The sequence below is a fragment of the Scyliorhinus canicula genome, chromosome 10 (genome assembly GCF_902713615.1).
Source record: "Scyliorhinus canicula chromosome 10, sScyCan1.1, whole genome shotgun sequence".
NCBI lineage: Eukaryota > Metazoa > Chordata > Chondrichthyes > Carcharhiniformes > Scyliorhinidae > Scyliorhinus > Scyliorhinus canicula.
In genome coordinates, this window is record NC_052155.1 from 14,103,532 (window position 1) to 14,128,573 (window position 25,042).

A 25,042-nucleotide genomic window follows, 5' to 3' on the forward strand; every position below is an offset into this window, starting at 1 on the left:
CAACTATTTTTACATTCGTAAAACTGTGAGGAAATGTTACTGTCCCACAGGGGTGATAACACTGACCTATATGTATCTTTTATGTTAAAACAAACTGTAATTTAACACAGAATTAACCACATTAACAACAGAGAAATAGCTTTACAGTTAACAGTTGCAACAGTTCTTAATTAAAATAACCATTAACTTACTTTCTAAACCTGCCACTATATTACAATTAAGCCAGCTAATATATTTTAAACACCACTCATGAATAAAGTTAAACAACAGGTTTTTACATGGTTTTCTCTGCACGGAATCTTTGGACAAGGAGCTTCTCAGGACCAAACTGAAACAACTCTGTCCAGGACCTACTGACCCTTCAGACAGATGTGGCTCCTCCCATTAACTACATCAGCTGTACCCAAAGCATCTGGCGTTCTTTTATCTCTTACAAGATGTCCCTTGACTTGTTCATCTATGACCAAACACGTCATAAATGATCTACATCCCAGGGGTCCTTCAAATCTAAACAATATTCCATTAGTTCATAGAATTCATAGAATTTACAGTGCAGAAGGAGGCCATTCGGCCCATCGTGTCTGCACAGGCTCTTGGCAAGAGCACCCTACCCAGGTCAACACCTCCACCTTATCCCCATAACCCAATAACTCCACCCAACACCAAGGGCAATTTTGGACACTAAGGGCAATTTATCATGGCCAATCCACCTAACCTGCACATCTTTGGACTGTGGGAGGAAACCGGAGCACCCGGAGGAAACCCACGCACACACGGGGAGGATGTGTAGACTCCACACAGACAGTGACCCAAGCTGGAATCGAACCTGGGACCCTGGAGCTGTGAAGCAATTGTGCTATCCACAAGGCTACCGTGCTGCCCTATTCCATTAGTTAGCTATCTGTGGACAAGCAAATGGTTCTCAAGAACACTTCACCAGCAAATCAGTGACTACCTCATTTTTAAGACATCTTAATCACTTTTCTAGCTGTCATATTATCTGAATGCATATTAACTCAGGGTTTAATAATATAACTGCAAAAAATAGAAAATATGACAATTTATTATATTCATCACGATGGCCGGAATGTTTCAGTCGTCGTGATTCACTTTTCCCGCTGGCAGCGCACCCACGGCCACAGGGTTCCCAGCGGCATGGGGTGGTTCCAATTGGAAATCCCTTTGACAAGCAGTGGGAGTACAGAATCCTGCCGCTAGCAAAGGAAGCGCCGCCGAGAAACACGTCCAACGTATTAATGATTTAGATGAGGGAACTAAATGTAATATTGATTTATATTAATATTAATATTAATTTCTTGTCTTCAGGATCCTGAAGGGGGAGGGTGAGCAGCCAGAAGTCGTGGTGCACATGTGTATACTTCAACGCAAGAAGCATCAGGAATAAGGTGGGTGAACTTAAGGCATGGATCGGTACTTGGGACTACGATGTGGTGGCCATCACGGAAACTTGGATAGAAGAGGGCAGAAATGGTTTTTGGAGGTCCCTGGTTATAGATGTTTCAACAAGATTAGGGAGGATGGCAAAAGAGGTGGGGGGTGGCATTGTTAATTAGAGATAGCATAACAGCAACAGAAAGGCAGTTCGAGGAGGATCTGCCTACTCAGGTAGTATGGGTTGAAGTCAGAAATAGGAAAGGAGCAGTCACCTCGTTGGGAGTTTTCTATAGGCCCCCCAATAGCAGCAGAGATGTGGAGGAACAGATTGGGAAACAGATTTTGGAAAGGTGCAGAAGTCACAGGGTAGTAGACATGGGTGACTTCAACTTCCCAAATATTGAGTGGAAACTCTTTAGATCAAATAGTTTGGATGGGGTGGTGTTTGTGCAGTGTGTCCAGGAAGCTTTTCTAACACAGTATGTAGATTGTCCGATCAGAGGGGAGGCCATATTGGATTTGGTACTTGGTAATGAACCAGGGCAAGTGATAGATTTGTTAGTGGGGGAGCATTTTGGAGGTAGTGACCACAATTCTGTGACTTTCACTTTAGTAATGGAGAGGGATAGGTGCGTGCAACAGGGCAAGGTTTACAATTGGGGGAAGGGTAAATACAACGCTGTCAGACAAGAATTGAAGTGCATAAGTTGGGAACATAGGCTGTCAGGGAAGGACACAAGTGAAATGTGGAACTTGTTCAAGGAACAGATACTGCGTGTCTTTGATATGTATGTCCCTGTCAGGCAGGGAAGAGATGGTCGAGTGAGGGAACCATGGTTGACAAGAGAGGTTGAATGTTTTGTTAAGAAGAAGAAGGAGACTTCTGTAAGGCTGAGGAAACAAGGTTCAGACAGGGCGCTGGAGGGATACAAGATAGCCAGGAGGGAACTGAAGAAAGGGATTAGGAGAGCTAAGAGAGGGCATGAAAAATCTTTGGCGGGTAGGATCAAGGAAAACCCCAAGGCCTTTTACACATATGTGAAAAATATGAGAATGACTAGAACGAGGGTGGGTCCGATCAAGGACAGTAGCGGGACATTGTGTATTGAGTCTGAAGAGATAGGAGAGGTCTTGAACAAATACTTTTCTTCAGTATTCACAAACAAGAGGGGCCATATTGTTGGAGAGGACAGTGTGAAACAGACTGGTAAGCTCGAGGAGATACTTGTTAGGAAGGAAGATGTGTTGGTCGTTTTGAAAAACTTGAGGATAGACAAGTCTCCCGGGCCAGACGGGATATATCCAAGGATTCTATGGGAAGCAAGAAATGAAATTGCAGGGCTGTTGGCAATGATCTGTTCGTCCTCACTGTCAACAGGGGTGTTACCAGGGGATTGGAGAGTGGAGAATGTTGTGCCCCTGTTCAAAAAAGGGAATAGGGATAACCCTGGGAATTACAGGCCAGTTAGCCTTACTTCGGTGGTAGGCAAAGTAATGGAAAGGGTACTGAGGAATAGGATTTCTGAGCATCTGGAAAGACACAGCTTGATTAAGGATAGTCAGCATGGATTTGTGAGGGGTAGGTCTTGCCGTACAAGTCTTATTGACTTCTTTTAGGAGGTGACCAAGCATGTGGATGAAGGTAAAGCAGTGGATGTAGTGTATATGGATTTTAGTAAGGCATTTGATAAGGTTCCCCATGGTAGGCTTATGCAGAAAGTAAGGAGGCATAGGATAGTGGGAAATTTGGCCAGTTGGATAACGAACTGGCTAACCGAGGGATCAGTTCTGGGTCTTCTGCTGTTTGTGATTTTCATTAATGACTTGGATGTGGGAGTTGAAGGGTGGGTCAGTAAATTTGCAGATGATACGAAGATTGGTGGAGTTGTGGATAGTGAGGAGGGCTGTTGTCGGCTGCAAAGAAACATAGATAGAATGCAGAGCTGGGCTGAGAAGTGGCAGATGGAGCTTAACCCTGACAAGTGTGAGGTTGTCCATTTTGGAAGGACAAATATGAATGCGGAATACAGGGTTAACGGTAGGGTTCTTGGCAATGTAGAGGAGCAGAGAGATCTTGGGGTCTATGTTCATAGATCGTTGAAAGTTGCCACTCAAGTGGATAGAGCTGTGAAGAAGGCCTATGGTGTGCTAGCGTTCATTAGCAGAGGGATTGAATTTAAGAGCCGTGAGGTGATGATGCAGCTGTACAAAACCTTGGTAAGGCCACATTTGGAGTACTGTGTACAGTTCTGGTCACCTCATTTTAGGAAGGATGTGGAAGCTTTGGAAAAGGTGCAAATTAGATTTACGAGGATGTTGCCTGGAATGGAGAGTAGGTCATACGAGGAAAGGTTGAGGGTGCTAGGCCTTTTCTCATTAGAACGTAGAAGGATGAGGGGCGACTTGGTAGAGGTTTATAAGATGATCAGGGGAATAGATAGAGTAGACAGTCAGAGACTTTTTCCCCGGGTGGAACAAACCATGACAAGGGGACATAAATTTAAGGTAAATGGTGGAAGATATAGGGGGGATGTCAGAGGTAGGTTCTTTACCCAGAGAGTAGTGGGGGCATGGAATGCACTGCCTGTGGGAGTAGTTGAGTCGGAAACATTAGGGACCTTCAAGCGGCTATTGGATAGGTATATGGATTACGGTAGAATGATGGGGTGTAGATTAATTTGTTCTTAAGGGCAGCACGGTAGCATTTTGGCTAGCACAATTGCCTCACAGCTCCAGGGTCCCAGGTTGGATTTCGGCTTGGGTCACTGTCTGTGTGGAGTCTGCACATCCTCCCCATGTGTGCGTGGGTTTCCTCCGGGTGCTTCGGTTTCCTCCCAAGTCCAAAGATGTGCAGGTTGGGTGGATTGGCCATGATAAATTGCCCTTAGTGTCCAAAATTCTATGATCTATGATTAACCTAGGACAAAAGTTCGGCACAACATCGTGGGCCGAAGGACCTGTTCTGTGCTGTATTTTTCTGTGTTCTATCTCCAAATTTGCAGATGACACAAATCTGGGTGGGAGGGCCAGCTGTGAGGAGGATGCAGAGAGATCTCAGTGTGATTTGGACAAGTTGAGTGAGTGGGCAAATGCATGGCAGATGCAGTATAATTTGGAAAAATGCGAGATTATCCACTCTGGTAGAAAAAACGGTAAGGCAGACTATTATCTGAATGCCTACAAATTAGGAGAGGGGAACATGCAACGAGACCTGGGTGTCCTTGTACACCAAGCACCGAAGGCAGGCATGCAGGTGCAACAGACGGTAAAGAAGGCAAATGCTCTGTTGGCCTTCATTGTAAGAGGTTTCGAGTACAGGAGCAGGGATGTGTTGTTGCAATTATACAGGGCCTTGGTGAGGCCGCACCTGGAATATTGTGCGCAGTGTTCTTGAAAATACAGAAAAATGTGTCATTTGAAACATGGAAGTCTGGCAATATCTGGTTTGAGAGGGTACAGGGAAAGATCCCACAAAAGTTTCATAGCAGCTTCAAAGAGCAGGGTTGTAAAATGCAGATTCTTGCTCACAAGCAGGCTAATCAAACACACCAGTCTCATGTGGTAAGCTAAAACAATGGCTCACACCTTCATGGAATGTAACTATCTCAGGAAGCATCTGAAAAAGCATGGATGAGAGTTTCAATTGCATTAAGTGACGAATGTTTAAAACAGGCAAGTCTTTCAAGTCATAACCAAGTTAAATTTTAGCATACCGCTAAAAGCAAAGTTTCACACCTTAATTGAAATAAACTCTCTTAGTAAACAGCTGGAAAGGATGGAAGATACTCAGTCAAATTTGGTGTCAATTTTAAAGTGTAAAATGCTATGAACATCAGGACAATTAAAAGAAAATTGGAGACGACCTGTCTACGAGAAACATCATGTAAGTCAAAATCAAAGGCAAAGTTATGAGCTGGGGACAATTGGAAAATTAAACGATTCGAAATTACAGAAATAAAAGTTAACTATTGAAACCAAAGCATTTTTTAATCAGATCTGAGAGGAGACGATATGCCCAAAATGAATAATTAGTTGTAGTAAGATGTTTACATCAAAGATAATTTTAAACTATCAAAGTGAAACAAGCCCATTTACAATAACGTCGTTAAAACTTAATAACTCTCAGAAAGAGAATATAAACCCAGGGAGCAGAGGACAGAGAACAGCACCAGCAACAGGAGAGAAGGGGAGGAGAACTCAGAGAGAGAGAGAGAGAGAGAGAGAGAAAGCTCGGTCATGGGAAAGACAAGGCAAGCAGCCGAGTTTAAACAGTTATACATCTAAGGAAGACTAGAATTTAAACAGGAGTCAGAGTCAGCTTAGAGATAGCTAGCAGAGCCAGCTCTCACAGCTCGGTGCATGGGAAGAACAGGACACAGCAACCGAGTTCACCAGCGAATACAACTCAAGAAGACCAGATTTTAAGATCGATTGCCAAGGTGGGCCTGAAGCAGCCAGAAGCAAGATCTTTTTTCCTTTCTGTAAAGAAAGTGTTTGCAGCTTTTAAAAGAAAAAATATAATAATAAAAATAACTTAACCTGAAAAAGTGGTTATTAGCTTACTTCACTTCCTTAATAACGCAGGACCCAGGACATCGATGCTATTAAGGGGTAAGTAGGTAAAATTCTTCGGTGAAGGTATGGGTTATACCGGGGGATAACTTGAAAAGATAGTTTGACCTGAATAGCACTCACAGAAGCCTGCACTGGAGTCAGGGAGTGAGAATCCCTGTTCACCATTTAGAATATCAACCTTTTTTTGGTATAGGGGGAATTCTAAGAATAGTGGTGAGTTTTAACTTCAGCAGTTTTGGTTTCCTTATCTCAGGATGGATGTTCCTGCTCTCGAGGGAGTGCAGAGATTGTTTACCAGACTGATTCCTGCGATGGCAGGATGGACGTACAAGGAGTGATTGAGTTGGTTTCAATTATATTCACTGTAGTTTAGAAGAATGAAGGTGGAGGGAATCAAATAGAAACGTATAAAATTCGAAAAGGACTAGACAGGGTAGATGGAGGAAGGATGTTCCTGATATTGGGGGTGTTCAGAGCCAGGGGTCACAGTCTGAGGTTACGGGGTAAATCAAAAAGGACAGAGATGAGGCTTAATTGCAGAGAGTGGTCGGCCTGCGGAATTAGCTACCGCAGAACATAGTTGAGGCCAAAACGTTGTGAGTGGGATTCTCCTTTTTAGAGAGTAAGTGCTGATGCTGGGACGGAACCAGTAGACATCTATGACACCCTGAATTGGTGCCGTTCTGGAGCAATTCATCAGTCGTGAATGGGACAGCGCCAGCACCACGTGGAGCATGATCAATTCCAATGAAAATCGGTGCCAAATACAGTGGAGACGGGATTGACACCCGTCAGGCTAACAAGCTGCAGTGGCAGATAAGCACTGTGCTCCCCACATACACTCATCCCAGTCAACAAAATGGCAGCACGGAGAGTGGCACCCCGGTTTGAGGACGCGGAGAGGTTTGTACAGAGGGAGTGCTGCCCTGTCAGAGGGTCAGTACTGAGTGAGTGCTGCACTGTCAGAGATGCCATGGAGGAGAGGCTATACTTGTGTCTAAACCTATAGCTGTGCCTGTGTCTGCACTTGTACCTGTAATTGTGCTTTGTCTGTACCTCTGTATGTGCCTGTACCTGCTGCCTGTGCTTGTGCTTGTGCTGTACCTGTGTTTATGCCTCTGTTTGTACCTGTACCTTTGTCTGTGCCTGTGCATGTACTTGTGCCTGTAGTTGTGCCTGTGCCTATACCTTTGTTTGTGTCTGTATCTGTGCCTGTATCTATCCTGTACCAGTGCCCATGCCTGTGCCTGTACCCGTGTCTGTGCCTGTATCCGTGTATGTACCTGTGCCTGTGTCTGTACCTGTGTATGTAGCTGTGTCTTTGTCTGTACCTCCACCTTTGTCTGTACCTGTGCCTGTACCTGTGTCTGTCTGTACCTGTGCCTGTACCTGTGTCTATGTCTGTACATGTGCCTGTACCTGTGTCTATGTCTGTATCTGTGTCTATGTCTGTACCTGTGTATGTACTTGTATCTGTGTCTGTGCCTGTACCTGTGTCTATGTCTGTACCTGTGCCTGTACCTGTGTCTATGTCTGTACCTGTGCCTGTATCTGTGTATGTACTTGCACATGTGTCTGTGCCTGTACCTGTGTCTATGTCTGTGCCTGTGTCTATGTCTCTACCTGTGCCTGTACCTGTGTCTATGTCTGTACCTGTGTCTGTACCTGTGTATGTACTTGTACCTGTGTCTGTGCCTGTACCTGTGTCTATGTCTGTACCTGTGTCTATGTCTGTACCTGTGCCTGTACCTGTGCCTGTACCTGTGTCTATGTCTGTATCTGTGCCTGTACCTGTGTCTATGTCTGTACCTGTGTCTGTGCCTGTACCTGTGTCTATGCCTATACCTGAATATGTCTCTGTACCTCTGCCTATACCTGTGCTGTATGGATTTAACGATAGAATCTTGTACTGCTTTCAGCAGCAGGAAGCAAGGTTAGTGGGAGAGCTTAATTGAGCAGGGGGGCCAATAATCAGCCTCCCGAGATGTCTAGAATTCCGACGGGAAGAGGGGTGAGGGGCATTCGTAGGCATCTGCTTGTCATGCACAATGATTGAACGGCCAGCTCACTGCAATTCAGTTCACGCTGAGCAAGCAGGACTCGCCTTCAAATTTACAACTGCACAGAGGAAGCTCACAGCAGGAGAGGGATTCAGCTTGCTGGAGTTCAAGCCAGTAGCCTCAGTTCTCTTTCCTCCTTCAGGGCCATTGTAAAAATGAGGCGATGATTGGGTGATGGAATTTTAAGTGGAATGGGGCAGGAATGTTGGAGAGGGAAGGAGGGATTCTTGAGCACAGAACAAAGCCAGGGAGGGAAAGCATAGCGTGGCATGGGTGTGGAAGGGAAGGAAGGGCTCCGTGTGTTGGAAGTAAGGGTCCTGTCAATGGAGGGGGGTTTCTGGGATGGTCCTCGAGGGGCAGGGTCAATTCTGCCCACAATGGGGTTCTGAAGTTGAACTGGGCATTGGAAGGAACAATTGCAGTGAGTTGGGAGGGGTTGGGGGGGGGGGGGGGGGGGGGGGGGGAGGGGTGTTGAGTGGTATGCGAGATGATGGCAGGACCTGGATTATGGTCGGGTAGCGGATGGTCTCTGCGTGGGGTTGGTGGAGCGGCAACAGAAAAGGGCATAACCAGTGGCGTGGTCAATGGGAACAGTCAGGGTTTGGGGGGCTATTGGGTGCAGGTTCAGAGCTGAGAGAAGGCACGTGGGAAGGCCTGCTTAAAGGTGGAAAGGTAAAGGGGGGAGGGGGAGGAATGGTTTTAATGGGCGGATCAAGATGGCAGGAGGAAGTTGTTAGGTAATGGGGGAGGGAGAAGATGGTGGCGTGTGTCTGGAAAGTTATGTGGATAATTTTCACAAGGCTCTGCCTCGAAACACCAATGCTCTGTGTGTGTGCGAATCCACAAAGTGGGAAGAGGGTCTTTGCAGGTGGTGGGAATGAAAGGTGAACACAACTGGCCGACTAAAGGGACATTCTAATATTTCAGGTGAAGCATGGTTAATTGTGTTCTCTCTATGGTGAAGCCCACCGGGCAGCAGGCTTGCTCCATGACTAACAGGCCTCTTAACATTGAGAACACAGCAAGTTTGGGAGCTGCGGAAAGTCTGCGCTGAATCTCAACTGAAGTTGACCAAAGGGAGTGGGAGTGATGGAGGAAGGGCTAGTGGGAGGGTGCACAGACATGGCTCCCCTTACTGTTGTGTCCATGGAGACATGAACGAGAGAATAATGCATTTGTGGTCCTCCAAGATGGCCATCACCATGGTTGGGTGGAGGAGGCCAGGAAGAGATTGAGACTATAAGCTGAAATGCTCAGGGCCAGAGAGACAGCTTCAAAGAAAATGCTGACAAGACGGGTCTGCGTGGATCAATATAATTTGTTCACACATCACCTCAAGCATACATGATGTTGACTCCACGCAAAGCCTGCACTCCTGCAAAGTATGTTGAGGCTGAGGAGGAAGTGACGTTGGCCTCCTGTCTGCCCTGCCACACGATTCATCGAGACCCTAATGTAAGCTCATCTAATGACTCAAGGTCACGCATGGCCAGCCATTGCACCCCCGAGCGGAAATCACTTTCACATCCGCTCCTGCCTCTCAAATGAAAGTCCAGATATTAAGATTTTAACTTGCAAAGGCCTAGAATCGCAGTGCTCTTTAATAGTTTTCAGCTGGATAGTTATGGAGCTGTTTTATAACACTTTTGCAGACAGAGGAAATACACTTTTTTTTTGTCACACCTGATGACATCCTCCCAAGGAGATTTCAAAGTAATCAATCATATTATTAATTACATTTGAAGTTCTTTTACCAAAACAAAGCTGATTACCTCGCCTGCTGTGAGCTTCCTCTGTGCAGTTGTAAATTTGAAGGCGGGTCCTGCTTGCTCAGCGTGAACTGAATTGCGATGAGCTGCCCGTTCAATCATCACGCATGACAAGCAGATGCATGCAAATGCCCCTCACTCCTCTTCCCGCCGGAATTCTAGACACCTCAGGAAGCTGATTATTGGCCTCCTGCTCAATTCTGTTCTCTCACTCACCTTGCTTCCTGCTGCTGGGAGCCATCACGGTGGCACAGTGGTTAGCACTGCTGCCTCACAGCTCCAGGACCCCGGGTTTAGTTCCGGCCTCGGGTCACTGTCTGTGTGGAGTTTGCACGTTCTCCCCGTGTCTGCGTGGGTTTCCTCCGGGTGCTCCGGTTTCCTCCCACATCCAAAGATGTGCAGATTGGATTGGCCATGATAAATTGCCCTTAGTGTCCAAAAAGGTTGGGTGAGATGGGGTTATGAGGATAGGGGAGGTGTGGGTTTAGGTAGGGTGCTCCTTCTGAGGGCCAGTGCAGACTCGATGGGCTGAATTGCCTCCTTCTATAATTCTATGAACTTCAACAAGACGTCCCAACTCCTGTATTCAATATTCTGACCAATAAAATCCTAGCATGCTGAATGCCTTCTTCACCACCCATTCCACCTGCGACTCCACCTTCAAGAAGCCATGAACCTATACCCCTAAATCTCTTTGTTCTGTAACTCTCCCCAACTCCCTGATTTGATCTACCAAAATGCATCACCTCACATTTATCCAAATTAAACTCCATCTGCCATTCATCGGCCCCATGGCCCAATTGGTCAAGGTCCTGTTGTAATCTTATATAACCTTCTTCACTATCCACTATGCCACCAATCTTGGTGTCATCTGCAAACATACTAACCATGCCTCCTACATTCACATCCAAAACATTCATATATATCACAAATAATAGTGGACCCAACACCAATCCATGAGGCACCGCTGGTCACAGGCCTCCAGTTTGAAAAACAACCCTCCATAACCACCCAAGCCAATTTTGTATCCAACTGGCTACCTTGCCCTGAATTCCGTGAGATTTAACCTTTTGCAACAACCTACCATGCGGTACCTTGTCAAAGGCAACCATAAGCAGAGACAGCTGGGGAGGAAGCGCAGTCTGAGATTGTATTGGAGGAGGAAGTTGCTGTGGACCCTGAGTTAAGATCCCCATCTCCTCCACCTGTCGACCCAGCACCCAATGTAGCTGAGGATGCCAGGGGTCCCCTGGAGGGCCAGGGCACAGTGATTAATATTGGCTGCATCCCTTCTCCTAGGCCCGGGATTTAAGCACCAAGATGTTTAGATAATTCAGTTCCTGTAATGAACCAACAATCCTGGGATGGAGTCAGTGTTCGCCCTGCCATTGAGATTGATATTTTGTTGACCAGCATATTATTTTTGGAGCTTTCTGGTTGTGGTGGTATAACGAAGAGGTTTACGGTACCTATCTGCCATTGGCTCAGGTCGGTCATGTGCCTCTCTGCTGATTGGTTGAGGCTAGTCATGTGACTGCTCTCCCATGGGCGAGAGGCAAGTAGTCCCGCCTACGAGGCGGGGTATAAGAACCCGTAGGACCCGGCAGTCGGCCTTTCTCTGTAAGTCGACTGCCGGGCACACAACTAGCTGATTAAAGCCTGATATATGGAACTTCTTCGCGACTCGAGTCCAATTGATGGTACATCAATTTAATCAACTAGAATTTTGAAATGGAGCTTCGGAACAAACCAGACTGCCTCCACATCAGCCCGCATGCTACAAACGCATCAGCAACTTTTCAACATTGGCTGGCGTGCTTCAACAGCTACCTCTCCACCACAGGCAGCCAACCCACCAAGGAGCAGAAACTCCACATCCTCCACTCGTGCGTGGGCACCGCCGTCTACTCGATGATTGAGGATGAACAAGACTATGATGCGGCCATGGACCTTCTGAAAGGACATTTTCTCAGGCCCGTTCACCAAGTCTACGCACGGCATCTCCTGGCTAAAAGGCAGCAGTTCCCCGGTGAGTCCCTTGATGAATTTTATCGGGCCCTTGTTGTCTTGGGGAGAAACTGGGCCTGCCCGCAAGTTACTGCGGCAGAACATACGGAACTGTTCATTCGGGATGCCTTCATTGCAGGCATGCAACCTTCTGCAATACGCCAGCGACTATTAGAAAATGACACTTTAAGCCTCACTGAGGCATGGACCCTCGCATCCTCTTTGGAGGTTGCCGACCGAAACGCCCGCGTATATGCCCCCGGACGTGCGGTAGCCCCGTGGGCAATATGACACGCAATACCCCTGTCCCCCACCGACTCCGACCCCCCCCCCAGGCCTGCGCTGCGGAGCGCCCAGATAAACTCATGGGGCCCCGCTGTTACTTCTGTGGCCTGGCCAAGCACCCCCGTCCGGCTGTCCTGCCCGCTCCGCAGTCTGTAAGAGCTGCGGTAAGAAAGGTCACTATTCAGTGGCCTGTCAATCAAAGTTGATCGCTGCTGTTCCACGCAGCGTCCGCGGATCGCATCCCCCATGCTCCTCCAGGGCCCCACGTGGCGCACAGGCCTCTCTGCCCCAGCTCCCGGCCACCACGGGCGACCCACGGACCTCTTTGCCCCTGCCTCTAGCCACCACGAGTGACCCACGGGCGCTGCCATTTTGGGTCCCGGATGCCACGTGTGGATCCCGGGCGCCGCCACCTTGGGGCCCCAACCCCACGTGCGGGCCACAGGCGCCGCCATCTTGGGGCCCTGACTCCACGTGTGGGTCCTGGGCGCCGCCATCTTGGGGCCCCGACTCCATGTGCAGCCAACGGGCGCCGCCATTTTGGACCAATACAGAGGACCCCACCAGCGACTACTCCGCAAGCGAAGACGGCCCAGACCTCCTGCCACGACTCGCTGCAGTGACTCTCGACCAGTCGCGACCACGCACGGTCTCCACGGCGACGACACAGATCCTTCTCAATGGACACGAAACGAGCTGCCTACTAGACTCCGGGAGCACAGAGAGTTTTGTCCACCCCGATACGGTAAGACGCTGCGCGCTCCCCGTTCACCCGGTCAAGCATAAGATAGCTCTAGCCTCAGGTTCGCACTCCGTCCACATCACCGGGTGCTGCGGAGCGGACCTCACATCCAGGGGAGGGTTTTTAAAAATTACAAACAACTCGTCCTCCCCTGCCTCTGCGCACCGGCACTCTGAGGACTGGATTTCCAGTGCAACCTGCAGAGCTTGACCTTTAAATTCGGCAGCCCTATTCCACCCCTTGCTGTCTGCAGCCTCGCGTCCCTCAAAGTGGAGTCCCCCCTTCTTTGTTTGCGAACCTCACCCCGGATTGCAAACCCATCGCCACTAGGAGCAGACGATACAGTGCCCAGGACCGGACCTTCATCAGGTCCGAGGTCCAGAGGCTATTAAAGGAAGGAGTCATCGAGGCCAGCAACAGTCCATGGCGAGCCCAAGTGCTGGTAGTTCGGACTGGGGAGAAAAACCGAATGGTCATTGACTACAGTCAGGCCATCAACCGGTTTACGCAGCTTGACGTGTACCCTCTCCCTCATATTTCCGACCTGGTTAACAGGATTGCGAAGTACAAAGTCTTCTCCACGGTGGATCTTAAGTCCGCCTATCACCAGCTTCCCATCCGCGCGAGTGACCGCAAGTACACTGCGTTCGAAGCAGATGGGCGCCTCTATCACTTTCTAAGGGTTCTATTCGATGTCACAAATGGGGTCTTGGTCTTCTAACGGGAGATGGACCGAATGGTTGACCAATACGGTTTACGGGCGACCTTCCCGTATCTTGATAACGTCACCATCTGCGGCCACGACCAGCAGGACCATGACATCAACCTACAAAAATTCCTCCGTACCACAAAACGCCTTAACCTTACATATAATAAGGATAAGTGCGTGTTTCGCACCGACCGTCTAGTCATCCTCGGCTACGTAGTGCGTAACGGAGTGATAGGCCCCGATCCCGAATGCATGCGCCCCCTGATGGAACTCCCTCTCCCCAACTCCCTCAAATCCCTTAAATGCTGTCTGGGCTTCTTCTCTTATTACGCCCTGTGGGTCCCGAACTACACCAACAAAGCCCGCCCCCTCATCCAATCCAACATTTTTACACTGTCGATGGAGGCCCGCCAGGCCTTTAGCTGCATCAAAGCGGATATCGCAAAGGCAAGGATGCGTGCTATCGACGAGTCCCTGGCGGCCACCCTCAACCAAGCGGGCAGACCCGTGGCCTTCTTCTCCTGGACCCTCCACGCTTCCGAACTCCGCCATTCCTCGGTGGAAAAGGAGGCACAGGTCATAGTTGAAGCTGTGCGATACTGGAGGCACTATCTGGCCGGCAGGAGGTTCACCCTCCTCACAGACCAGCGGTCAGTAGCTTTCATGTTTGACAATGCACAGAGGGGGAAGATCAAGAATGACAAATCTTGCAATGGCGGATCGAGTTGTCCACGTACAACTACGATATCTTGTATCGTCCTGGGAAGCTCAACAAGCCTCCTGATGCCCTGTCCCGTGGTACCTGCGCCAGCGCGCAGATTGACCGCCTCTGCACCCTCCACGCGGACATCTGCCATCCAGGGGTAGCCCGCTTCTATCACTTTATCAAGACCAGCAACCTGCCCTACTGCATTGAGGAGGTCAGGACCGTGACCAGGGATTGCCACATTTGCGCAGAGTGCAAACTGCACTTCTACCGCCCCGAGCAAGCGCATCTGGTAAAGGCGTCCCGACCTTTTGAACGTCTTAGTATGAACTTCAAGGGTCCCCTCCCATCCAACAACCGCAACACCTACTTCTTAAGTGTGATTGACGAGTACTCCCGCTTCCCTTTTGCCATCCCCTGCCCCGACATGACCACGACAACCGTCATCAAGGCCCTCCTCTCTATTTTCTCCCTGTTCGGTTACCCCGCGTTCCTCCACAGCGATGGGGAGTCCTGCTTTATGAGCGACAAGCTGCATCAATTCCTGCTCAGCAGGGGCATCGCCTCTAGCAAGATGACCAGTTATAACCCTCGGGGTAACGGGCAGGTCGAGTGGGAGAATGGCACAGTCTGGAAGACCGTCCTACTGGTCCTACAGTCCAGAGATCTCCCTATCTCCCACTGGCAAGTGGTCATCCCCAACGTCCTCCATTCAATTCGGTCTCTCCTCTGCACTGCCACAAACCAAACACCTCACGGACGTCATCTTGTTTTCCTTAGGAAGTCGTCCTCTGGATCCCCTCTCCCGACTTGGCTGACCTCACCCGGGCCCATCCTGCTCTGGAAGCACGTGCGGGTGCACAAGTCCGACCCGTTGGTAGAACGAGTCCAGTTACTCCACGCTAACCCGCAGTACCCGTACGTGGAGTATCCCGACGGTCGGCAAGACACGGTCTCCCTTCGAGACCTGGCACCCGCTGGTGTCGGCCCCAACCCCTCACATCAACCCCCTCCGCCCAGTCCCACCCCCCTTGGCACCCCCGCAACCCAGCGCACAGGAAGCCCCTCCCCCGGCCAGAGCTTTGCTAGCACCGACCAGGGGCACGGACACAGGATCACAACCGCCGCTCCCGGAGTTAAGGACGGCCACCGGCCCGACGTCACCGGCACCGCTGCGACGGTCCAGCAGAACATCGAGGGCGCCCGGCAGACTGATCGCGTCAATCTGATGTTCCACTGGACTTTTATCGGACTCCTTGTGTCATTCAGAATTCCATTGTATAAGTTACTCATGTTTTTCGTTTTTTTTCTAATTATGTACTGTTGATAGCTTGTATCTTGTCGCCGCGAGCCAGTGGGCAGCCGCCGTTTACCTCGGTACAACTCGTTCTCTCTAGTCATACCACCAGTCCAACAGCCCCCCCCCCTTCTTACTCCTGCCCCCCCCCCTTCCCCCGGCTTATTTCTCCACAAGGGGTGAATGTGGTGGCATAACTAGGAGGTTTACGGTACCTATCTGCCATTGGCTCAGGTCGGTCATGTGCCTCTCTGCTGATTGGTTGAGGCTAGTCATGTAACTGCTCTCCCATTGGCCGAGAAGCAAGCAGTCCCGCCTACGAGGCGGGGTATAAGAATCCGTAGGACCTGGCAGTCGGCCTTTCTCTGTAAGCCGACTGCCAGGCACACAACTAGTTGATTAAAGCCTGATATATGGAACTTCTTCACGACTCGAGTCCAATTGATGGTACATCACTGGTGTCAAAAGATTTCCTTTCAGAACTGTCCTTCCTCTCCTTGTCAATATATCTCAAAAAGAGCAAAGCTATTGACTAGCTCAGATAATTTCATCTGAGCACTCTAATTTACAGTGGACAATACGACTTTGAGAGACTGTGCCGCAGTTCCCTTCCACATTCTAAGCTGATGTAAATAGCAGAAGCTTAGAGCCAATTTCACGACACCATTTGCGATAAACGACGCTGCTTTGATCAACTTGCCTGTGTTGTGTCTTCATCTTCAAGTTCCAAATTGGAAATAGGAACAGAGTATGTTAAGGAATTCCTGAGGCATTTTCTGTCAACTCTGATAGAGCTCCCTCGCAGAAAATAGAGGAAACATCGTCAGTCAAAGAACAGAATAAGTATGAGCTCCAGTGGCAGAACCACTACATTTAATTGTAGTTAAAGGTGATGAAAATCCTGCTGAAATGCGGCAAACCTGTGATAATGTGGAAGGCTAATACACTGGCTGGGCATCGTAAAGTCATCTACACCACTTCTGGTCCCATCTTCTTTTCTTTGATGCCATTAACACCTCCCATTTTCCAGCATCAATAATCACCACCCGATTTAATGACTCCTGCCTACTTTATCACACAAACTTTCATTTGATCTTTCCCTCCCCAGCCTCAGTACTTGCTTAAAATCGACCACATCCCCAACATCATCTATCGAATGCACTCCCTGGTTTGCCTTATATCTTTTTGTCAGATTTATCTCACAACAGTACTTTAAGATATCTCGGAACTCACAGGATTTCTACGCGCACACGTGGGCCTGGATTCTCTGCCCCACGACGCTGGAAATACGAATCGCGATCGGGTGGAGAATCGGGGGTGGAATTCGCCGCTCCCCCGCGAAATCGGGAAGGCCGTCGTAAACTCGGCAGAGTTTCACGACGGCCTCTGAGGCCGCTCCTCGCACCTTATTCACCACCACCCGGGGGGCTAGGAGCGGCGCTCCGTAACTCTCGGCCACCGGGCCTTGACGCTTGCATCAAGGTGACGCGCCGAGAATGACGTGACGGCGGCGCCTAAGTGACGTCAGCCGCGCATGCGCAGGTTGGCCGGCTCCAACCCGCGCATGCGCGGCTGACGTCACGACGGCTGACAGCTCCAACCCACGCATGCGCGGTTGCCGTCTTCCCCTCCGCTGCCCCGCAAGACGTCGAGGCTTGATCTTGCGGGGCAGCGTAAGGGGAAAGAGTGCGTCGCTTGGAGACGCCGACCCGACGATCGGTGGGCACCGATCGCGGGCCAGTCCCCTCCCGAGCACGGCCGTGATGCTCACTCCCCTCTCCACCCCCAACAGGCCCCAAATGAAAATGAAAAATGAAATGAAAAACGCTTATTGTCACAAGTAGGCTTCAAATGAAGTTACTGTGAAAAGCCCCTAGTCGCCACATTCTGGCGCCTGTTCGGGGACGCTGGTACGGGAATAGAACCGTGCTGCCGGCCTGCTTGGTCTGCTTTCAAAGCCAGCAATTTAGCGTTGTGCTAAGCAGCCCCTGCTTTAGGCACCCATGTTCACGATGGAAGCGACCAGGTGTGGTTGCCGCCGTCGTGAACCAGTCGGGAATGTCAGGCCGCTCGGCCCATCCGGGCCAGAGAATCCTCGGTCGTCATGAAAAATGGCGAGCGGCGATTCATCCAAGCGGGGGGTGGGAGAATCGCGAGGGGGGTGCCAGGGGGCCGTGTTGTGAGTCGCCTGGCACTCCCGCGATTCTCCCACCCGGCGTGGGGAGCGGAGAATCGCACCCTGGGTGTCCGTCTGAAATCAAGGTTCACACCCACACATGGATTTTAGTAAGGCATTTGATAAGGTTCCCCATTGTAGGCTTGTGCAGAAAGTAAGGAGGCATGGGATAGTGGGAAATTTAGCCAGTTGGATAACAAATTGGCTAACCGATAGAAGACAGAGAGTGGTGGTGGATGGCAAATATTCAGCCTGGAGCCCAGTTATCAGTGGCGTACCGCAGGGATCAGTTCTGGGTCCTCTGCTGTTTGTGATTTTCATTAACGACTTGGGTGAGGGAGTTGAAGGGTGGGTCAGTAAATTTGCAGATGATACGAAGATTGGTGGAGTTGTGGATAGTGAGGAGGGCTGTTATCGGCTTCAAAGAGACATAGATAGGATGCAGAGCTGGGCTGAGAAGTGGCAGATGAGTTTAACCCTGACAAGTGTGAGGTTATCCATTTTGGAAGGACAAATATGAATGCGGAATACAGGGTTAACGGTAGGATTCTTGGCAATGTGGAGGAGCAGAGAGATCTTGGGGTCTATGTTCATAGATCTTTGAAAGTTGCCACTCAAGTGGATAGAGCTGTGAAGAAGGCCTATGGTGTGCTAGCGTTCATTAGCAGAGGGATTGAATTTAAGAGCCGTGAGGTGATGATGCAGCTGTACAAAACCTTGGTAAGGCCACATTTGGAGTACTGTCTGCAGTTCTGGTCGCCTCATTTTAGGAAAGATGTGGAAGCTTTGGAAAAGGTGCAAAGGAGATTTACCATGATGTTGCCTGGAATGGAGAGTAGGTCATACGAGGAAAGGTTGAGGGTGCTAGGCCTTTTCTCATTAGAACGGAGAAGGATGAGGGGCGACTTGATAGAGGTTTATAAGATATAGAGGGGATGTCAGAGGTAGGTTCTTTACCCAGAGAGCAGTGGGGGCATGGAATGCACTGCCTGTGGAAGTAGTTGAGTCGGAAACGTTAGGGACCTTCAAGCGGCTATTGAATAGGTACATGGATTAGGGTAGAATAATGCAGTGTAGGTTAACTTCGTAAGGACAGCACGGTAGCATTGTGGATAGCACAATTGCTTCACAGCTCCAGGGTCCCAAGTTCGATTTCGACTTGGGTCACTGTCTGTGTGGAGTCTGCACATCCTCCCCGTGTGTGCGTGGGTTTCCTCCGGGTGCTCCGGTTTCCACCCACAGTCCAAAGATGTGCAGGTTGGGTGGATTGGCCATGAAAAATTGTCCAAAATTCTATGATTAACCTAGGACAAAGGTTCGGTGCAACATCGTGGGCCGAAGGGCCTGTTCTGTGCTATATTTCTCTATCTATCTATCTAACCCGGGGCCGAATCGAAAACCATGCACCGGGTGCAAACTGGTGGCGGCAATGCAATTTTGCATCCTGCGCCAGCGGTGGCATGCCAAACCGGAATTTGCATGTGTTAACATATCGAAATTAGCAAACGTGATACAACTGTTTAAAAAAGGAGGTCGGCAGAGAGTGGGTAATTATAGGCCAGTGAGCTTAACTTCAGTAGTTTGAAAGATGCTGGAATCTATCATCAAGGAAGAAATAGCGAGGCATCTGGATAGAAATTGTCCCATTGGGCAGACGCAGCATCGGTTCATAAAGGGCAGGTCGTGCCTAACTAATTTAGTGGAATTTTTTGAGGACTTTACCAGTGCAGTAGATAACGGGGAGCCAATGGATGTGGTATATCTGGATTTCCAGAAAGCCTTTGACAAGGTGCCACACAAAAGGTTGCTGCATAAGATAAAGATGCATGGTATTAAGGGTAAAGTAGTAGCATGGATAGAGGATTGGTTAATTAATAGAAAGCAAAGAGTGGGGATTAATGGGTGTTTCTCTGGTTGGCAATCAGTCGCTAGTGGTGTCCCTCAGGGATCAGTGTTGGGCCCACAATTGTTCACAATTTACATAGATGATTTGGAGTTGGGGACCAAGGGCAATGTGCCCAAGTTTGCAGATGACACTAAGATGACACTAAGGTAAAGCGAAAAGTGCAGAGGATACTGGAAGTCTGCAGAGGGATTTGGATAGGTTAAGTGAATGGGCTAGGGCCTGGCAGATGGAATACAATGTTGACAAATGTGAGGTTATCCATTTTGGTAGGACTAAGAGCAAACAGGATTATTATTTACATGATAAAATATTAAAGCATGCTGCAGTGCAGAGAGACCTGGATGTGCTAGTGCATGAGTCGCAAAAAGTTGGTTTACAGGTGCAACAGGTGATTAAGAAGGCAAATGGAGTTTGTCCTTCATTGCTAGAGGGATGGAGTTCAAGACTAAGGAGGTTATGCTGCAATTGCATAAGGTGTTAGTGAGGCCACACCTGGAGTATTGTGTTCAGTTTTGGTCTCCTTACTTGAGAAAGGACGTACTGGCACTGGAGGGTGTGCAGAGGAGATTCACTAGGTTAATCCCAGAGTTGATGGGGTTGGATTACGAGGAGAGGTTGAGTAGACTAGGACTGTACTCGTTTGAATTTAGAAGGATGAGGGGGGATCTTATAGAAATGTATAAAATTATGAAGGGAATAGATAGGATAGATGTGGGCAGGTTGTTTCCACTGGCGGGTGAAAGCAGAACTAGGGGGCATAGCCTCAAAATAAGGGGAAGTAGATTTAGGACTGAGTTTAGGAGGAACTTCTTCACCCAAAGGGTTGTGAATCTATGGAATTCCGTGCCCAGTGAAGCAACAGAGGCTCCTTCATTAAATGTTTTTAAGATAAAGATAGATAGTTTTATGAAGAATAAAGGGATTACGGGTCTGGTTTAGCTCACTGAGCTAAATCGCTGGCTTTTAAAGCAGGCCAGCAGCACGGTTCGATTCCCGTACCAGGCAGGCACCGGAATGTGGCGACTAGGGGCTTTTCACAGTAACTTCATTGAAGCCTACTCGTGACAATAAGTGATTTTCATTTTCATTTTCATTTCATTATGGTGTTCGGGCCGGAAAGTGGAGCTGAGTCCACAAAAGATCAGCCATGATCTCATTGAATGGCAGAGCAGGCTCGAGGGGCCAGATGGCCTACTCCTGCTCCTAATTCTTATGTTCTTATATTCTTATTAGCGGGTTTGACCCAGTATACTCTGCACCTCCACGATGCTCTGCTCCATCAGGTGGAAGTCACGTGGGCGCAGTTTACTACAGGTATTTACAAGCGGGGACTGGGTGCCATGACTGCTGAGGGAGAGAGAGAAAGTCAGCAAAGTTTGGAAAAATTGTATAAATTGTATCACTTGCCAGGGGGGCGGGGTGTGGCGAGGAGCAACTTGCTGACAGCTCCATGGATTGGGGTGTCCCCCTCCGGATCGGCGTGGCCTACCTCAGACCACCATTGCTGCAGTATTTGTTTTAAACGCACCCATTCAGTACAAGTTCCAGTCCCCTGGTTGTTCACTCTGCTGATTGCTCACTGTGTCCTGTCAATGTTCACAGAACCTCGGGTCATTTGGGAGCCCACCCAGGCCGCCCCTCTGGAAACCCTCAGACCCTAGATGACGCATCACCGTTTTGGGCGTGGCCAAGTTCAATCAGTGGCCCACCAGGTGCTGCCACTCCTCAGTTCACTCATCAGAAGCTCAGCCCCACTGCAGGGGAAGCAGGGGAATAGCAGAGCGCACCCCAAACAATGGACATTTGCACCGTGGCCTTTGGCACCCTCCCTGGCACACTGCCCCTCTCAGGGCAGAGGCCTCACCAGTCACACTATCAGCTAGCCCACCCCTCGGGACCACCAGCTGTCTCCAAGCCCTGCCTGCCCACCCCACCCCTGCTCACATCCATCCTGCCCCCGGACAGGTTGTCATGACCTGTACGCCACACCCAGGACCCACATCATGCTGCAGCTAAGTCCCGAGCAGACACCCCTCGCTCAACCCCATCTGTAGGGCTTGGCCACACAAGCCTCTAAGCGTGCAGGTGACTGGTGGCACACCGTGACCCTCTCCAATGCGTAACCAAGTGCCACCCTGCTGGCGAGAGAACACATGGGCCACCCAGTGGGGACTAAATTGCTGGCTTTGAAAGCAGACCAAGGCAGGCCAGCAGCACGGTTCAATTCTCGCACCAGCCTCCACGAACAGGCGCCAGAATGTGGCGACTAGGGGCTTTTCACAGTAACTTCATTTGAAGCCGACTTGTGACAATAAGCGATTTTCATTTCATTTCATTTTTTCAGTGAGCAGACACACAGGGGACTTCACTGGGGAGCCAGGACAGGGGCCACAGACCCTATTGATGATATGTGTTGTGGCACAACCCTGGTGACAGGGAATGGCTGAGTGATGGGTTTGGCGGGGTAGGTGCATGTGGAGGTTGGAGCTGGTGTGCAACTCAGGGTCACTGTTTAGCCTGTTGGATCTGGGTGGGCAAGGGAATATTTATCTCGCTAACATGTCTCACCCTGCAAAGAAGGAATTTTGGAGTACAGCCTGGAATACCCGCTATCTACCTTTCCGCAGCTGCCGTTGCAGACGCATGGGGGCTGCAGGCACAGGTGCTGCTCGGGGAGGATCCTACACAACAGGAGCCTGCCCCAGAAGATCAGGGGCCAGCTGGTGAGGCTGGAGAGTCAGCCATCCAACAGGCCGAAGAGCGAAGGGGGCGCCGCATCATGCCACGTTTATACCGTTGGCACCTGTCCTTCGAGGAACCTGAGGGACTGAACATGTCACTGAAGTGTTTGGCTAATCTCTGAGACCATGCAACATCTGTGCCAGATTATGGTGCACCTGGAACCAGCGTGGGACCATTGCCCCAGTTGCCCCATCCCCCTCTTAGGGTCCGATCAACATCACAATAGGGTTTGGGTGCTGGGCCGGCAGTCCCAGCGGGTCTTGTCCACGGGATGGAGGATGATGATGACTAGATGTGGGATGACGATGCTCCTCATCGTCTGACGAGGTCTGACTCCTGCCTTCCGGATCACATTCTACTGTCTGCCTGGGTGATCCCTGCATGTCTGCAGTCCTGGAGGCCCCCTCGTGTCTGAATCAGGGTCTCTATCACCTCCGCCTTTGCACCTCGGACATGTCCCTCAGCACCTCGGTCATGTCCCTCTGTGACTGGCCCAGGCCAGCCAGCGCACGGTCAATGTTCTCAACACCCTCAGCCATGACCCTTTGTGACTGGTCCAAGCTCTGGAGTGCCGCGACAATGCCCATGCGGGGCCCAGTACATGGCTGCCTGAGACTGGGCTCCCCTGTCCTGAATCTCAGCCATTGACCACACAGTGTGCCCCAAGCCTTGGGCATCTTTACCCAAGGCTGTGACCGTCCCACCCGAAGCTGGCTTGGGTAACATGCATTGAATTCAAATTTCACCATCTGCCATGGTGGGATTTCCACTCAGGTCCCCAGAGATTTATCCTGGGCCTCTGGATTACTAATCCAGTAATAATACCACTGCAACATTTTCCAATTCTCGGCCCCATCTCCTGCACCTGAAGGTGGTTGGACTCCTCCAACTGCACCTGCAGCCTGCTGAAAAGTTGCTGACCTCCCCCACCTCTCCTATCGATAGACCCTGGCTGCACCTGCATCTCCACCAGTGGTGGAGTAAGTATTCCCAGAAGCGTGAGACATGTCTGGACTACAGCTAATTCCTGGGATCGGGAAGCCCTCAGACTACCCACTCCCTCGGGAGTTCGTACCTCAGCCTGACGTGCCACAGGTGTGATGTGGGGACCAGAAAGTGCCCCATTAACCTCCTCACTAATATGATCAGCACGGTAGCACAAGTGGACAGCACTGTGGCTTCACAGCGCCCAGGTTCAATTCCCCGCTGGGTCATTGTCACGTTCTCCCCGTGTCTGCGTGGGTTTCCTCCGGGTGCTCCGGTTTCCTCCCACAGTCCAAAGACGTGCGGGTCAGGTGGATTAGCAATGATAAAATTGCCCTCAGTGTCCAAAATTGCCCTTAGTGTTGGGAGGGGTTACTGGGATAGGGTGGAGGTGTGGGCTCGGGTAGGGTGCTTTTTGCAAGAGCCGGTGCAGACTCGATGGGCTGAATGGCCTCCTTCTGCACTGGAAATTCTAGTCTATGATTGACCTATGCAGACCTCTGCGCATGAGCTGCCCCTCACAATCTCATTTAGCTTAGTGGCATTTGGCCCATAACCCTTCTACCTATCTTATCCATATAACTGTCTAAATGCTTTTGAAAAGACAAAATTGCACCCGCCCCGCCCACTGCCCCTGGCAGCTCGTTCCAGATACTCACCACCTTCTGTGTTAAATAATTGTCCCTCTAGACCATTTTGTATTTCTCCCCTCTCACCTGAAACCTAAGCCCTCTAGTTTTAAACTCCCCTACCTTTGGGAAAGGATGTTGACTATCCAGCTTATCCATGCCCCTCATTATTTTATCGACCTTTATAAGATCACCCCGAAGTCTCCTACGATCCACGGAAAAACGGCCCAGCCTATCCAGCCTCTCCTTATAACTCAAGTCCTGGTAGCATCCTCGTAAAGCTCTTCTGCATTCTTTCTAGTTTAACAATATCCTTTCTATAATAGGGTGACGCGAACTGTACACAGATAATGGACATTGTGAGAGACACGGAGGTTCAGTAGATGGTGGTCTGTGTGTGCACGGCATCTGGCCAGTGAGGACAACACAGGTGTTGGGGTTTGGTGCAGGGTAGGATGTAAGAGGGGCACAGGCAAATAGAGTTTGATTGGCCTCGAAGGGAGTGGGCGTGTGAAGGGGACGGGAGTGATGCCAGGTGCATGGAGTTGGTGATTCACCTGAGCTGACCCAAGGAGGTCGTTCATCTTTATGCGGCTCTGTACACCTGTGCATCTGGTGCGTATGCGTACAGGGCGCTCGCCACCTCTGCCACCTCCACCAAGGCCCGGTTGATGTCGGCAGGCAGCAGCCTCCTGCCCACTCTGGGGAAGAGGATGAGCCACCTCTCCTTCATTGTGGGCAGCACGGTAGCACAAGTGGATAGCACTGTGGCTTCACAGCGCCAGGGTCCCAGGTTCGATTCCCGGCTTGGCTCACTGCCTGTGCGGAGTCTGCACGTCCTCCCCGTGTGTGCGTGGGTTTCCTCCGGGTGCTCCGGTTTCCTCCCACTCTCCAAAGACGTGCAGGTTAGGTGGATTGGCCATGATAAATTGCCCTTAGTGACCAAAAACGGTCAAGAGGGGTTATTGGGTTACAGGGATAGGGTGGAATAGAGGGCTTAAGTGACTCTCGATGGGCCGAATGGCCTCCTTCTGCACTGTATGTTCTATGTCTATTGCAT